The sequence below is a fragment of the Pongo abelii genome, chromosome 19 (assembly GCF_028885655.2).
Source record: "Pongo abelii isolate AG06213 chromosome 19, NHGRI_mPonAbe1-v2.0_pri, whole genome shotgun sequence".
Classification (NCBI taxonomy): Eukaryota; Metazoa; Chordata; class Mammalia; order Primates; family Hominidae; genus Pongo; species Pongo abelii.
In genome coordinates this window covers 48,215,162-48,233,070 of record NC_072004.2, presented here as the reverse complement: position 1 = coordinate 48,233,070, position 17,909 = coordinate 48,215,162, and the positions used below count along the sequence as shown (strand labels likewise).

The window sequence follows — 17,909 nt, the reverse complement described above, 5'->3', positions numbered from 1 at the left end:
AGAAAAAGAAAAAGAAACGAAAACATTGAAAAGATCTGCTTAGGCATCTCCTCCACCAGACTATCAGCAACCATGACAGAAACCAGGACCTAGGCATAGCTCTTCTCAATGCTCTCCCGAGTATCCACTGCACAACAGGGCTTCTGAAAATGGTTTGAACTGAACTCAACTACAGAAGATCAAAGTCAGAGCTTCAAAAGGAGAGAGTTAACCAAAGAAAGGTATTTGACTGGAAGCATTTCAACTCAATGTTCATTTAGTTAATTTCTACCAGATATTCAGCACTGCATTGGACCCTGGAAGGGAGACGAAACATTAGATATTGTATAAACAGAAGAAAGACAAGTGATATGTGGAGAATTTGGGATGAAAAGAAGAGAAGGAAGTGGACCCAAATTCACTGACCTATGTGTCATACTAGGGGTGGTGCATTTTATATTGAATATTTCATGTAATCCTTATAATGCCCATACGAAACATGTACCACTATTCTCATTTTACTGACAAGGAACCTGAGACTCAGTGAGATTAAATAACTTGTTCAAGGCAATAAGGCTAACAGGGAACAGATTTGAGCTTTGATATGAGACTATACAGTCCATAGATCTCTCCACTCAACCACACTTCCTTCTGAAACATTCTACAAACTGATCCCTGAAGTAGAGCATTCTGTACATCCTAATCATCAGCTCCAATTTAATAATAGGTACCACAAAACCACAGAAACATCAAGAACAGTTGTTCCAATGTATTCACCACTGGAGGTTGAGACTTGAGCCATGAATGGAATTAGACTGTATCATTAGAAACAGAGACTGGGCAAGTGAGTGTAAGACTCCCTGTCTCATGCTTTAATTATCATCACCTAGCTGCAGAAATGTGGCTTCAATTAGAATCTTAGATGTTTGGGGTTTTTTTCTTCTGATTTTATAATGTAAGTTTCAAGGCCATGGCAGCCTTTAATTTACTGCACATACCTGTTTATACACTTTTTCCATGTCTTCTGAGTTACTGTGTCTGGCTTGGTTTACTTAGTTCCAGATGCCTGAGGCTACTTAAAATAATGAGGTCACAAGAGTAAATTTAACTTCAAACCAAATCATCAGGCATCTGCAGGACATGACTTCTTTACACTGATGATTCATACATTGAGTGAAAAGTTGGAGGTTTGGACATTTTATGTACATGTGCTTAATTACTATATCTCCTCACATCATGTAGCTCTTTATGATTGAGTTGGGTCTCATGAACTGTGGAAAACTGAGCACTTCACATTTATTCATTCCTGCATGCACTCATTTCGTTGGCAATTATTTCACTGGGTACCTGTTATGCTCTTGGTATCATGGTGATGAGTAAGGTAAAGGCTCTGCCATCAAGGGATTCAGGGTCTATGAACCCCAAAGAGCCTGTTATACTTCAATGCTATGCCTGCGGCCATGAGAGTTTGTATACAGCATTTTGATTTTCCAAGGGATGAAAACTTCAGTTTTGAGTTTTTAGAATCTTGATACTGTCTATGCTAAGTAAGGCAGGTTTACCTTGGGGTCTGGTTCTTTCCTTTGGAGCCAGGAAGACTTCTGGATACCACCATACCCACTACTTGCCAGAAATAAGCAGAGAATTGGGATGGGGTGTATGATTTGGGAATGGGAATTACCCTTTTTCAACTGACATAGGACTTTGGATGTTGTCTCGCTTGACTTCAGAATGTGCAGGAGGCCAATTTTTCCCTGTCCTGATTACTTGATGCTGTGATATCAGAGCTGGACAGAGACCATTCCTTTTCCATCCTCTGCCTGAGCTCAGTAAAGCCTCAGACAGTTCTGGAGAAAGGGTGACTCACTGTAGTGACCATTCACCCATAACTTAGAGAAATAGTGATTCATGGACAGAGGTGGGGCCCCTTAAAGGCACCAGGAAGGTGAAGGGGAAGACTAACAGTTTCTCAACAATAACCAGTTTCCAACTAGATCATAATTGTGCCACTCAGGAGCCACCGAAAGGGAATGCTTTAACTGTGAATGTGTGTGTGTGTGTGTGTGTGTGTGTGTGTGTGTGCATGTTGGGGGTGAAGGGAGCTGCTATGCTGTTGTTTCACTGGAGTCTCACAGTAAGGAGAGAAACAAGAGTCACTTGAAGACCCGTATTTTGGGGTTGGCAGGTGTCTGCTTTCAAGTATTGGTAGTTGAGAGAAACTTCCAAACCCACACATACTTTCCCGTTCCCTAAAATAGGTATGTTGCCATTTTCTTTCACTTAACCCCAACCCCCACACTGCCTCAAGCTTGGTTTTTGACTCTGAATGGACAGAAAAGATGATAAATATGAAGATAAAGATGAATCCTCTTTGAGCTTTGCTGTTTTAGTAGATAAAATACTTGGTGTGCATCCAGGCTTTGTGACTTCCGTTTCAATCAGCTTATCAAGTGCTCTGAGATTGAGCTCATGTTCTAGAAATCAACTTTTCCATCTGTGAGAAAGCAAGTGCTAGCACAACAGGCTATAAAGGGTGCGCTTAGTTTCTGATGTTTTGTGCCACAAGCAGGAATGAGGAAGGAGCGGACATGAGGATAATGCACGACGGAAAAGAGTCACTGCGAATTGTTATCTTTCACACAACTATTTGGGCCACACAAACACACTTCTGGCCTGTGTCCCAGCCATTATCCTTTTCAGGAAACTTCAGTTTTTCAGAATTATCTGAAGGTGTTCTAAGAAATTCAGATTTCTGGGCTCCACCTACCAATATTCATTCAATCTATGTATTAGTTAGGAAAAGCCAACTTTTACCAAATAATCCGACAGTTTCAATGGCTGAGTAAGGTAAAGGCTTCTTCTCCATGTGGCAACCCAGTATGGGTCAGTGGGGCCAGAGTTCTCGATTTTACTCTGGGTTTATTCTGGGACCCAAGCTCCCCCATCAAATGGCTCTATCATTTCTTATAGCCTCAGATTCCTATCTTGGGTCCTCTATGTCTATCCCACATAGACATATGTGAGAATGGGGTGGGAATGTGGAGACACCCCCAGTCTTAATTGCCACAGTGTGGAGACCATGTCACTTCCACTCACAGCCCGTTGACGAGAACTGGTCTCGTGACTCCAGGTAGGAGCCTGAGAGATGTACTCTAGCTATGTGCCCAGGAGGAAAAGGCAACTTGGTGGAAAATTAACCAATCTTAGACATGATCTGGATGGGAACAGATATATATACATTTATTTGTTCATTTACACATTTTATTATGTATATTCAAGGCTTACAACATGCTGTTACAAATGCACATTTATTCTAATCATCTTTGGTAACTCTAAAAAAGGTGGCTTGAAGCCCGTTTTCTTGAGGAAGTCTTATCCACAAGAACCTGTGTGAGTAATAGAAAGTGGGTGCTAAATCATTTTCAGATCCTGGAGATTGTCTTGTAGGGGCAGAAATGGAAATGCACAAGACAAACGCCCACTAGTATCTTGGTGTTCTCCGGAGAGTGGTTCTTGTTCATAGCCAGAGCTTCCCCAGCTGAAGCTCAAGCCCACAATTCCACACCCCAAGGAATGAAAGACCAGCAATTAAGAGGGCTCATTTCACCTCCCTGAGACTCAAGTTCTTCATCTATAAAATGGGGATGTGAATACATTACATCGAGTAAGCTAGTTGAAATGCCTATCACACTGCCTGCCATACAGTAAGTGTACAAAAAAAAGTTACAAGTTATTTAGTGAGGACTTGGCTCATACATTTCCAGAAGAATGATGGTATTCATAGCTCAGAGATAGAGTAAGCTCTTGTTGCTCAAAGGATATTCCACAGACCAGCAACATTGGAGCTTTTGGGAAATACAGAATCTCAGGTTCCCCCAGAGATCTGCTAACTTCCAGAATCTGCCACTACAATATTTGCAGGTGATTCCACCACTTAACAAGCTGTGTGTATTAACATCTGAGATTCCCTGGGATAGAGGCCATCTTCAGCCTCTTCAGTCCAAGTCTCTTTATTTGAGAAAGACTCTTGGCAGAGTGTGAGGGGTGAGGACATCACTGTTGGCCTGGAAGAGAACAGATGATGGTAATCATGTTGGGAAAGGGTTATTTCCATTCTTTTGTTTTGCTTGTCTTCCTAATTAAAGGCTCCTTTATAAAGCAACTCCTATCTCCTATCTCTCATTCAGGTGTTTGGCCTATATCTTCACAAGACCTCTTTCATTGCTTTTCTTAGAAAACAAGATGTCAGCATTTTTGAAATTGGAGGATGATCAAGGACAGACCTCCTAGAAGCCTGAAGGTGGACAGAGTAATGGAGTTTTTAGAGCCTAATTGGTGATTGCAGGGGATCAAGAGAATATTGCAGCTCTAAACAGTTATAATGGGAAGTGCAAGTTGTTATGGTGATGGGGGAACTGAAAACAGATTGGATAAGATGTTGAAATAATGGGTAAAAAACCCGTGGTGTGTATTCTTAGAATCATGCATGAAAAAGCCATAGCCTGTCTATATGCATCTGGAAGACAGCCATAAGTCAGTAATTATCAATAATAATATATTTATGATCTCTTCCTCTCATTCTCTTTCTCAAGTTATCTAAATCTTGATTACAAAAACAATCAAGACAGAGCTTTGCAATTTGCATAACACATTTTAGGCATTCATTTATTTTGCAAATATTTATTGAGCATATACTGTGTATCAGAAACTGAGCCAGGTACTGGGATTATATTGGTAAAGAAAACAAACCCAGGCACCTTATGGAAATTGCACTGTAGTAGGTTTATACTGTAGTGGGCTTAGCTAGTTTTTATTGAGCATTTACTGTGTGCCAGTCACTATGCTAGGTATAGTGGCCCCCAAGGAGCCTCATAACAATTCTCTGAGGTTGGCACCTTTCTTATCTTCTTTACCCAGCTGGGGTTGGAAGGAGTGCTTGAGGCTCAAAAGTTTAGGTGACATGCCCAAGGAGATTTAGGTAGTTGCTGGTGGGCTAAGGAAGAACCCATCTAAGATACTCATCCATCATGGGCCTTTTATACCTGGCCACTGGTTTGCACATATTCTGAAAATAGCAGTGGAGCCAAGCCTTGAATGCTGAACAGGGTTTTGGAGGCAGAGAACGTTCCAGCAAGTGGAGCATGAGGAAGCTTGGAGGTGAAGAGAGGACCGAGTGTCCCTTGTGGAAGGGACCATCTCCGGAATGAGGAGTGGAGGCCTGAAAGTGAAGGCTGCCTTTGGGAATGACAGACATTGCTCATTGTGGCCACGGCACAGTATCTGCAGCTGTAGAGTGGGAATCAAACAAGGATGAAAAGACAGGATCTGGCCAGATGCTGATGGACCTTGCGTGCCACACCACAGAGTTGGTCCTTTATCCTTTAGGCATCAGGGAACCATCCACATGTGCAAGAGTGAAGAGGCCAGAGTTCTGTTTTAGTACCATCACTCATACAGGAAGATGGAATGTGAATTTGGCGCGGGGTGGCTGGGGTGGCAAGCAGTGCAAAAAGATAAAAATGTTGGCTAGAAAGCTGTCACTGTCCCCATTCCCAGCCTTCTCACACTGCTGGATAGTGATCTAACCACTGCTCCTCAAGCTTCAATGTGGATTGCAATTCTTGGGGAACTTGTTAACATGCAGACTTTGGTTGAATGGGTCTGGGATGGGGATGAAATCCTGCATGTTTAACAAGCTCCAGGGTGATGCAGATGCTACCTCATTGGGGACTGCACTGTGTATAGCAAGATGTAGAGAACAATGACAATATGCATGGAGCACGTACTCCATGCCACAACTTTGCTGAGCTCTTTGCACGTACGTTTCTATTCAATTATCTTAACAACAAAGAGGCAGTTACGGTTGTTATCCCTATTTTACTGATAAAGGAACTAGATTTCAGGGAGGTAAGGTAGTTTATTCTAAGTTACATAGACATTTTAGCCTGGTCTCTGAATTTTTCATGCCATGTAGAACAAACAAAATGCAGTCAGAGAGCCCATGAGCTTATTAAACTTCAGATCCTTTCGCGGAAACCCTATTGCGGCATACAAACCCCAAGAAGGATTCAATCATTACTCACATCCCAAAAGGAAGGAAGAAGCAGTTTTCTCTTTTTATCTCATGACCAAGAGGGGTGACTTTAAGAAACAGCCCTGGATGACCAAAGGCAAAAAGATAGGGGAGGCTACAAGATCAGTAAAGCAAGTGTCTTTAAATGTCAATGTTGATGGATGCAGTGTCCTGGTGTGAGGGGAATGGGAAGCAATGATTATGGGCCATGGTGGGCCAAGCAGCCATTTGTTGCTGTATGTACGTTTTCATGGTTTGGGACAAGGCATGGACAAGCAGCCTGGGAAGGTCTCATTTCCACTGTCAGAGATTATGTGATGCAGGGAGCACTCCAGAGGTGTTACATAGTCTGCCATTGCAACATCCACACCTAGGGTTTCTTGCTTCCTCTGGCCAGATCTAGAAAGCAAGTCAAAAGTCACAAAAGGAGGCAATATTTAGGCTCTAGGCTGAAAAATCCCATGGGAGCAATGACAGACAATGGCTGAGGAGAGTTCTGACCATATCTCTCAGCTAGGAAAGGCTGGCTGTCATTATTTGTGCTGGCCCAAAAGCAATATTTGGGAATTGACTTTTGGAACCTAGTAGCTGAGCTGGCAAGGCAGGTGTTGTCTGTGAACCACTAGCCTCAGAATCACCTAGCATTTCTTAAAGGTGACTGAGCCTCTCTCCAGACCTACTGAATCAGAATGTGGGGGGTGAGAGTGGACCTTCATTTTTAACATATTTCTCAGGTGATTTGCATGCACTTTAAGAACTGCTTATAGACTCCATTAGCAGCATGAGAAACCCAGACAAGATAGGAAAGTAATATGGGTTCTGGAGTCAAACAAACCTCCCAGACTTGTGCCATATCCTTGAAGCTTATTAGCTATGTGATCTTGTACAAATTGCTTGACTTCTTTGATTCCCATCTGTAAAAGGGGTTTATGATACTCCACACTGAGGAGTGTTGTGAAGGTCAGAAGACTGTGTTTGCAAATGCCTGCTGCATATCACGCACTCAACAAATACTTGTGGGTTTAAGTGTAAATTAAGCATTTTCCAGGCTCCACTCTCACTCTTGTTAAAATAGCCTCAGGTGCTCATCTACCCAGGACCTTTGCGATTGGTGGGTAGAAGAGTGTGGGAAAGTGAGGAGAACTTGGGTGATATAATACGATTTATTCTCATTATTTTTGCCAATTTATAGGCTTTGAGACAGATGTGAGAATCGAGGTCTCAGCAGCCTGGGACATTGTGCTGTCTCTAACAAGATGCATTTTAGCAGGGATAGGAAAGATACTGACTTTGTACTTCACAAATTTAGGTGCAAACATGTGACCCAGGATAGGAAAATGAAGGTGAGCATAATAGGAAAATGAAGGTGAGCCTGGGTTGCTTTACAAGAAGTATAAGCTTTGGAATGGGGGAGTGGATCTCACTCTTCTTGCTCTGCTGGCCAGGACAGCCTGAAAACCTTCACACATTATGAGCTGGGGAGAGAGTGGGCTTTATCTTCAGAGGAGAGGAAATTGGGTGGTAAAAGGAGTTAAGGTCATATAATTGAGGAGTGTTTTTAAGGAGTGGAGTGGTTTAGCCTACTCAAAAAGAGGCAATACAGTCACTGTATGCAGTAATCTGAAAGCATGAGTTGGGGAAGTGGTCTAAAGGAGCAGAATTAACAACAGTAGGTGAAAACTGCTGAGACAAAGATTATAGTTTCTTAGAGGGAAGAACTTCAACAATGGCTACCACTATTGTGCTCCTCTACCAGGTAAGTTCAATTGCTTTATGTCATCAACACTCAAGCAACCTGGCCAAGCAGGAATATTTTTTCTCCATTTTTCAGATGAAGAAACAGACTTAAAGAAGGGAAGTGACTTGGCAAAGCCACATGAATTAAAAGGGTTGAAGCCAAGAACAAAAGCTTGGAAGTCAGAGGAGTCTGCTCCCTCCACTGTACTGGGTTCTCTATCTACAAGCAGAGGAGCCTGAAGAAGGAATGAGTTGTTGGAAAGTAATACGTTACCTGTTATTGAAGGTGACCACCTGTCAATGATTCCATGGAAAAGACTCAAGAAAAGCAAATTGGTAGATCTTTGGAGTTAGGATCTTAGACTCTAAAATCATATGCCACTTCAGTAACTCATTGGCTGAGATTTGCTTGTTTGTTTATTTCCTTTTTGCTGTTTTGTAGACCTACTGTAGTCTAAGTGTTTGTCATATGGCCTGGTCCCTGTAATGCATGCCCAAGAAATGACAGCTCTTAAAAAGGACTAGAGTCATCTGTGATGGCCCCAAATATCCTCCCAGTCCTCGGATGCACAGGCAGTTACTTGTCTCTCGCTCATCACACATGGGGCAAGACTTCCTTCCCCCATCCTTGAGATTTCTTAGAATCAGCTTTGGCTTTAAGTCTCTGTCCCCAGACACTTGCCAACCCCGAAGAGCTCATCTTTCAGTCCCAAACTTGGTATGGAGGAATTCCATGCTGGCTTAAAGCTAGGATTGCCAAAAAGCACAGAAGAGTAACACCCATGGAAGTTGCAGAGGTCTTGCTTCTTGAAAAAGAAAGTGCATAACTTTGGATTTAAATCTGGCATCTCTCACTGCTTCATGGAGTACTTTAGTAAGTTTCTTAATATCTTTCAGCCTCAGTTCAAAGACCATTGAGTGATATTATCAACACCTCACAAAGCTATGCAAAATCTAGAAGGCCACACACATACATATGACAGTGTACCTGCTTAGGGCTGTATAAATGCTCAGAAAGACTTGAAAAGACCCTAAGCTCTCACCTCTGACTAAATTTGAGGCACTGAGCAAACAGGAAGTGAAAGCGAAGGCAGAGTAGGTTTTTTATTTTTTGAGATGGAGTCTTGCTCTGTCACCCAGGCTGGAGTGCAGTGGCGTGATCTCGGCTCACTGCAACCTCTGCCTCCCAGGTTCAAAGATTCTCCTGCCTCAGCATCTGGAGTAGCTGGAATTATAGGCACCTGCCACCATACATGGCTATTTTTTTTTTTTTGTATTTTTAGTAAAGATGAGGTTTCACTATGTTGGCCAGTCTGGTCTCGAACTCCTAACCACAAGTGATCCGCCCACCTTGGCCTACCAAAGTGCTGGGATTTCACGTGTGAGCCACCACCTCCAGCCCACTAGGGCAGAGTTGTAAACAGCCCTTCTGTTGTTGAAAGTGAGCCCCAACACACAGAGCTCCCTGGCAAAGACTGAAAGACTTACTGGCCCCAGGTGTCTGAGGAAATTTCTATCCAGTCACTAGCTAAACACTAAGCTGATAAGAGATTTCAGTGGCCACATGTGACAAAAAATGCAGACTTTACAGAATTATCTTGTAAAAGTCATTAAACCCGAACATAAAAGCAAATAAAATGCAACAACAAAATTTGCATGGAGAATCTGATTTTCAGAGTTGCCATATTATATTATTTAAAATGTCCAGCTTCCCTATCATCAGAGTGAACAGGCAACCTACAGAATGGGAGAAAATTTTTGCAATCTATCCATCTGACAAAGGGCTAATATCCAGAATCTACAAAGAACTTAAACAAATTTACAAGAAAAATATGAACAACCCCATCAAAAAGTGGGCAAAGGATATGAACAGACACTTCACAAAGAAGACATTTATGCGGCCAACAAACATAAGCAAAAAAGCTCATCATCTCTGCTCATTAGAGAAATGCAAATCAAAACCACAATGAGATACCATCTCACACCAGTTAGAAAGGCAAAAAATCATTAAAAAGCCAGGAAAACAACAGATGCTGGAGAGGTTGCAGAGAAATAGGAATGCTTTTACACTGTTGCTGGAAGTGTAAATTAGTTCAACCATTGTGGAAGATAGTGTGGTGATTCCTCAAGGATCTAGAACCAGAAATACCATTTGACCCAGCAATCCTATTACTGGGTATATACCCAAGGATTATTAATCATTCTACTATAAAGACACATGCACACATATGTTTATTGCAGCACTGTTCACAATAGCAAAGACTTTGAACCAACCCAAATGCCCATCAATGATAGATTGGATAAAGAAAATGTGGCACATATACACCATAGAATACTGTGCAGCCATAAAAAAGGATGAGTTCATGTCCTTTGCTGCGAAATGGATGAATCTGGAAACCATCATTCTCAGCAAACTAACACAAGAACAGAAAACCAAACACTGCATGTTCGCACTCCTAAGTGGGAGTTGAACAATGAGAACATATGTACACAGGGAGGGGAACATCACACACTGAGGTCTGCCAGGGGGTTGGGGGCTAGGAAAGGGATAGCATTAGGAGAAATACCTAACGTAGATGACAGGTTGATGGGTGCAACAAACCCCCATGGCATGTGTATACCTATGTGACAAACCTGCACGTTCTGCACATATATCCCAGATCTTAAAGTATAATTAAAAAAAAAGTCCAGTTTCTAACCAAAATTATGGGACATGAAAAGAAACAAAAACTAGGGCATCTACACAGGAAAATAAAACAAAACACAACAAAAGAAGTCAATGTAAACCCTCCCTGAAGAAATCCAGATGTTGGATTTGCCAGCTTTCAAATTTAAAAAATCTAACCTTCTATATTAAAAACTAGAAAAAGAAGAGCAAACTAAACCCAATGCTCACAGAAAGAAGAAGATAATAATGATAAAAGCAAAAGTAAAGAAAATAGAGAATATAAACACCATAGAGAAAATAGACAAAACATAAGTTGGTTCTCTTAAAAGATCAACAAGGTTGACAAACATTTACTAGAATAATCAAGAAAAAAAGAAACATCCTCCAAATTACTAAAATATGGAATAGAAGAAATGACATTACTACTGACCTTATAGAAAGGGAAAGGATTATAAGGAAATACTATGAACAATAGTATAAACAGCTAACAGATAACATCATACATAATAACAGAAGAGTAAAAACTTTCCCCATAAGATCAGAAACAAGATAAGGATGTCTGTTCTCAACACTTCTACTCAGCATTGTGCTGAGGGCTCCATTCAGGTTACTTTGGCAAAGAAAATAAATATAAGCCATCCAGATTGGAAAGGAAGAAGTAAAACCATGTTTGCAGATGACATGATCTTGTATATAGAAAACCCTAAAGAACCCACAAAAAAATCTCTATTAGAGCTAATAAGTGAGTCGGGCATGGTGGCTCACACCTGTAATCCCAGCACTTTGGGAGGCTGAGGCAAAAGGATCACTTGAGCTCAGGAGTTTGAGACCAGCCTGGGCAACATAGTGAGACTCATCTCTATTTTTTAAAAATAAAATAAAACTCTAAAAAAATCCAATAAAAATAGAGTTAATAAGTGAGTTCAGCAAGGTTGCAGGATTTATATGCTCAATATACAAAAATCAAGTATGGAAAAAACAGTCTAAGATGGCCAAATAGGAACAGCTCCATTCTACCGCCCGCAGCGTGAGTGATGCAGAAGACAGGTGACTTCTGCATTTCCAAGTGAGGTACCGGGTTCATCTCACTGGGGCTTGTTAGACAGTGGGTGCAGCCCACGGAGCAGAGTGGGGCATCGCCTCACCCTGGAAGTGCAAGGGGTCAGGGAATTCCCTTTCCTAGCCAAGGGAAGCCATGACAGACGGTACCTGGAAAATCAGGACACTCTCACCCTAATACTGCACTTTTCCAATGGTCTTAGCAAATGGCAAACCAGGAGATTATATCCCATGCCTGGCTCGGAGGGTCCTATGTCCACGGAGCCTCACTCACTGCTAGCACAGCAGTCTGAGATCGAACTGCAAGGTGGCAGTGAGGCTAGGGGAGGGGTGTCTGCCACTGCTGAGGCTTGAGTAGGTAAACAAAGCAGCCAGGAAGCTCAAACTGAGTGGAGCCCACTGCAGCTCAAGGAGGCCTGCCTGCCTCTGTAGACTCCACCTGTGTGGGCAGGGCATAGCTGAACAAAAGGCAGCAGAAACTTCTGCAGACTTAAACATCCCTGTCTGACAGCTTTGAAGAGAGTAGTGCTTCTCCCAGCACAGAGTTTGAGATCTCAGAATGGACAGACTGCCTCCTCAAGTGGGTCCCCGAGTAGCCTAACTGAGAGACACCTCCCAATAGGGGCTGACGGACACCTCATACAGCCGGGTGCCCCTCTGAGATGAAGCATCCAGAGGAAGGTTCGGGCAGCAACATTTGCCGTTCTGCAATATTTGCTATTCTGCAGCTTCCGCTAATGATACCCAGGCAAACAGGGTCTGGAGTGGACCTCCAGCAAACTCCAACAGACCTGCAGCTGAGGATCCTGACTGTTAGAAGGAAAACTAACAAGCAGAAAGGACATCCACACCAAAACCCCATCTGTACGTCACCATCATCAAAGACCAAATGTAGATAAAACCACAAAGATGGGGAGAAACCAGAGCAGAAAAGCTGAAAATTCTAAAAATCAGAGTGCCTCTTCTCCTCCAAAGGAACACAGCTCCTCACCAGCAACGGACAAAAACTGGACAGAGAATGACTTTGACAAGCTGAGAGAAGAAGGCTTCAGATGATTGGTAATAACAAACACTCTGAGCTAAAGGAGGGTGTTCGAACCCATTGCAAAGAGGCTAAAAACCTTGAAAAAAGATTAGACGAATGGCTAACTAGAATAAACAGCATAGAGAAGACCTTAAATGACCTGATGGAGCTGAAAACCATGGCACAAGAACTACATGACACATGCACAAGCTTTAGTAGCCAATTTGATCAAGTGGAAGAAAGGGTATCAGTGATTGAAGATCAAATGAATGAAATGAAGTGAGAAGAGAAGTTTAGAGACAAAAGAGTAAAAAGAAACAAACAAAGCCTCCAAGAAATATCGGACTATGTGAAAAGAGCAAATCTACGCCTGATTGATGTACCTGAAAGTGACAGGGAGAATGGAACCAAGTTGGAAAACACTCTTCAGGATATTATCCAGGAGAACTTCCCCAACCTAGCAAGGCAGGCCAACATTCAAATTCAGGAAATACAGAGAACACCACAAAAATACATCTCGAGAAGAGCAACTCCAAGACACATAATTTTCAGAATCACCAAAGTTGAAATGAAGGAAAAAATATTAAGGGCTGCCAGAGAGAAAGGTCAGGTTACCCACAAAGGGAAGCCCATCAGACTAACAGCTGATCTCTTGGCAGAAACTCTACAAGCCAGAAGAGAGTGGGGGCCAATATTCAACGTTCTTAAAGGAAAGAATTTTAAACCCAGAATTTCATATCCAGCCAAACTAAGCTTCATAAGTGAAGAAGAAATAAAATCCTTTACAGACAAGCAAGTGCTGAGAGATTTTGTCACCACCAGGCCTGCCTTGCAAGAGCTCCTGAAGGAAGCACTAAACATGGAAAGGAACAACTGGTACCAGCCACTGCAAAAACATGCCAAATTGTAAAGACCATCAAGACTAGGAAGAAATTGCGTCAACTAACGAGCAAAATAACCAGCTAACATCATAATGACAGGATCAAATTCACACATAACAATATTAACTTTAAATGTAAATGGGCTAAATCCTCCAATTAAAAGACACAGACTGGCAAATTGGATAAAGAGTCAAGACCCATCAGTGTGCTTTATTCAGGAGACCCATCTCATGTGCAGAGACACACATAGGCTCAAAATAAAAGGATGGAGGAAGATCTACCAAGCAAATGGAAAACAAAGAAAAGCAGGGGTTGCAATCCTAGTCTCTGATAAAACAGACTTTAAGCCAACCAAGATCAAAAGAGACAAAGAAGGCCATTATGTAATGGTAAAGGGATCAATTCAACAAGAAGAGCTAACTATCCTAAATATATATGCACCCAATACAGGAGCACCCAGATTCATAAAGCAAGTCCTTAGAGATCTACAAAGAGACTTAGACTCCCTCACAATAATAATGGGAGAATTTAACACCCCACTGTCAACATTAGACAGATCAACGAGACAGAAAGTTAGCAAGGATATCCAGGAATTGAACTCAGCTCTCCACCAAGCGGACCTAATAGACATCTACAGAACTCTCCACCCCAAATCAACAGAATATACATTCTCAGCACCACATCGCACTTATTCCAAAATTGACCACACAGTTGGAAGTAAAGCACTCCTCAGCAAATGTGAAAGAACAGAAATTATAACAAACTGTCTCTCAGACCACAGTGCAATCAAACTAGAACTCAGGATTAAGAAACTCACTCAAAACCACTCAACTACATGGAAACTGAACAACCTGCTCCTGAATGACTACTGGGTACATAACAAAATGAAGGCAGAAATAAAGATGTTCTTTGAAACCAACGAGAATAAAGACACAACATACCAGAATCTCCGGGACACATTCGAAGCAGCGTGTAGAGGGAAATTTATAGCACTAAATGACCACAAGAGAAAGCAGGAAAGATCCAAAATTGACACCCTAACATCACAATTAAAAGAACTAGAGAAGCAAGAGCAAACACATTCAAAGGCTAGCAGAAGGCAAGAAATAACTAAGATCGGAGCAGAACTGAAGGAAATAGAGACACAAAAACCCTTCAAAAAATCAATGAATCCAGGAGCTGGTTTTTTGAAAAGATCAACAAAATTGATAGACCACTAGCAAGACTAATAAAGAAGAAAACAAAGAAGAATCAAATAGATGCAATAAAAAATGATAAAGGGGATATCACCACCAATCCCAGAGAAATACAAACAACCATCAGAGAATACTATAAACACCTCTACACAAATAAACTAGAAAATCTAGAAGAAATGGATAAATTCCTGGACACATTCACACTCCCAAGACTAAACCAGGAAGAAGTTGAATCCCTGAATAGACCAATAATCGGCTCCAAAATTGAGGCAATAATGAATAGCCTACCAACCAAAAAAAGCCCAGGACCAGATGGATTCACAGCCAAATTCTACCAGAGGTACAAAGAGGAACTGGTACCATTCCTTCTGACACTATTCCAATCAACAGAAGAAGAGGGAATCCTCCCTAACTCATTTTATGAGGCCAGCATCATCCTGATACCAAAGCCTGGCAGAGACACAACAAAAATGAGAATTTTAGACCAATATCCCTGATGAACATCGATGTGAAAATCCTCAATAAAATACTGGCAAACCAAATCCAGCAGCACATCAAAAAGCTTATCCACCACGATCAAGTCGGCTTCATCCCTAGGATGCAAGGCTGGTTCAACACACGCAAATCAATAAACATAATCCATCATATAAACAGAACCAAAGACAAAAATCACATGATTATCTTAATAGATGCAGAAAAGGCCTTTGACAAAATTCAACAGTGCTTCATGCTAAAAACTCTCAATAAATTAGGTATTGATGGGATGTATCTCAAAATAATAAGAGCTATCTATGACAAACCCACAGCCAATATCATACTGAATGGGCAAAAACTGGAAGCATTCCCTTTGAAAACTGGCACAGGACAGGGATGCCCTCTCTCACCACTCCTATTCAACATAGTATTGGAAGTTCTGGCCAGGGCAATCAGGCAGAAGAAAGAAATAAAGGGTATTCAATTAGGAAAAGAGGAAGTCAAATTGTCCCTGTTTGCAGATGACATGACTGTATATTTAGAAAACCCCATCACCTCAGCCCAAAATCTACTTAAGCTGATAAGCAACTTCAGCAAAGTCTCAGGATACAAACTCAATGTGCAAAAATCACAAGCATTCCTATACACCAATAACAGAAAAACAGAGAGCCAAATCATGAGTGAACTCCCATTCACAATTGCTTCAAAGACAATAAAATACCTAGGAATCCAACTTACAAGGGATGTGAAGGATCTCTTCAAAGAGAACTGCAAACCACTGCTCAATGAAATAAAAGAGGACACAAACAAATGGAAGAACATTCCATGCTCATGCATAGGAAGAATCAATATTGTGAAAATGACCATACTGCCGAAGGTAATTTATAGATTCAATGCCATCCCCATCAAGCTACCAATGACTTTCTTCACAGAATTGGAAAAAACTACTTTAAAGTTCATATGAAATCAAAAAAGAGCCCGCATTGCCAAGACAATCCTAAGCCAAAAGAACAAAGCTGGAGGCATCATGCTACCTGACTTCAAACTATACTACAAGGCTACAGTAACCAAAATAGCATGGTACTGGTACCAAAACAGAGATATAGACCAATGGAACAGAACAGAGCCCTTGGTAATAATACCACACATCTACAACCATCTGATCTTTGACAAACCTGCCAAAAACAAGAAATGGGGAAAGGATTCCCTATTTAATAAATGGTGCTGGGAAAATTGGCTAGCCATATGTAGAAGCTGAAATTGGATCCCTTCCTTATACCTTATACAAAAATTACTTCAAGATGGATTAAAGACTTAAACGTTAGACCTAAAACCATAAAAACCCTAGAAGAAAACCTAGGCAATGCCATTCAGGGCATAGGCATGGTCAAGGACTTCGTGTCTAAAACACCAAAAGCAATGGCAACAAAAACCAAAATTGACAAATGGGATCTAATTAAACTAAAGAGCTTCTGCACAGCAAGAGAAACTATCATCAGAGTAAACAGGCAACCTACAGAATGGGAGAAAATTTTTACAATCTACCCATCTGACAAAGGGCTAATATCCAGAATCTACAAAGAGCTTAAATTTACAAGAAAAAAACCAAACAACCCCATCGAAAAGTGGGCAAAAGATATAAATAGACACTTCTCAAAAGAAGACATAGATCCAGCCAACAGACACATGAAAAAATTCTCATTATCATTGGCCATTAGAGGAAAGCAAATCAAAACCACAATGAGATACCATCTCACACCAGTTAGAATGGTGATCATTAAAAAGTCAGGAAACAACAGGTGCTGGAGAGGATGTGGAGAAATAGGAACATTTTACACTGTTGGTGGGACTCTAAACTAGTTCAACCATTGTGGAAGACAGTGTGGCGATTCCTTAAGGATCTAGAACTAGAAATACCATTTGATCCAGCCATCCCATTACTGTGTATATACCCAAAGGATTATAAATCATGCTGCTGTAAAGACACATGCACATGTATGTTTATTGCGGCACTATTCACAATAGCCAAGACTTGGAACCAACCCAAAAGGGCATCAATGATAGACTGGATTAAGAAAATGTGGTACATACATACCATGGAATACTATGCAGCCATAAAAAAGGATGAGTTCATGTCCTTTGTAGGGATATGGATGAAGCTGGAAACCATCATTCTGAGCAAACTATCGCAAGGACAGAAAACCAAACACCGCATATTCTCACTCATAGGTGGGAATTGTACAATGAGAACACTTGGGCACAGGATGGGGAACATCACACACCAGGGCCTATCGTGGGGTGAGGGGTGGGGGAGGGATAGCATTAGGAGATGTACCTAATGTAAATGACGAGTTAACGGGTGCAGCACACCAACATGGCACATGTATACATATGTAACAAACCTGCACATTGTGCACATGTACCCTAGAACTTAAAGTATAATAAAAAATAATAAAAATGAAAAATGAAAAGAAAAAATCAATTATGGTTTTATACATTGGAAATTTAGTGAAGTTAAGTAAACAATTCCACTTATAATAGTACCAAAAAGAATAAAGTACTTAGGAATAAATGTAATAAAAGTAATGCAAAACTTCTACACTGAAAACTACAAAACATCAATGAAATAAGTTAAAAAGGACTTAAGCATACAAAAAAACATGTTCATGGAATGGAAAACAATATTGTTAAGATGGCAGTACTCCTTATGATGGTCAGTTTTAGGAGTCAACTTGACTGGATTAAGGAATACCTAAAAAGCTGGTAAAACATAACTTCTGAGTGTATCTGTGAGGATGTTTCTAGAGGAGATTAGCGT

At 41.1% G+C, this 17,909-nt stretch overlaps 1 protein-coding gene across 1 annotated transcript in view; it reads left to right on the top strand.

Moving 5' to 3' along the window:
- Positions 1 to 7,889: 7,889 nt before the first annotated feature.
- The window catches only part of LOC129051079 (acid-sensing ion channel 2), a 388,338-nt gene continuing 378,318 nt past the window's right edge, over positions 7,890 to 17,909 (top strand). The window contains exon 1 of the mRNA XM_054535649.2: positions 7,890 to 8,075. The gene's annotated coding sequence lies outside the window, so the exon portion shown is untranslated. The remainder of the gene's footprint in view (positions 8,076 to 17,909) is intronic.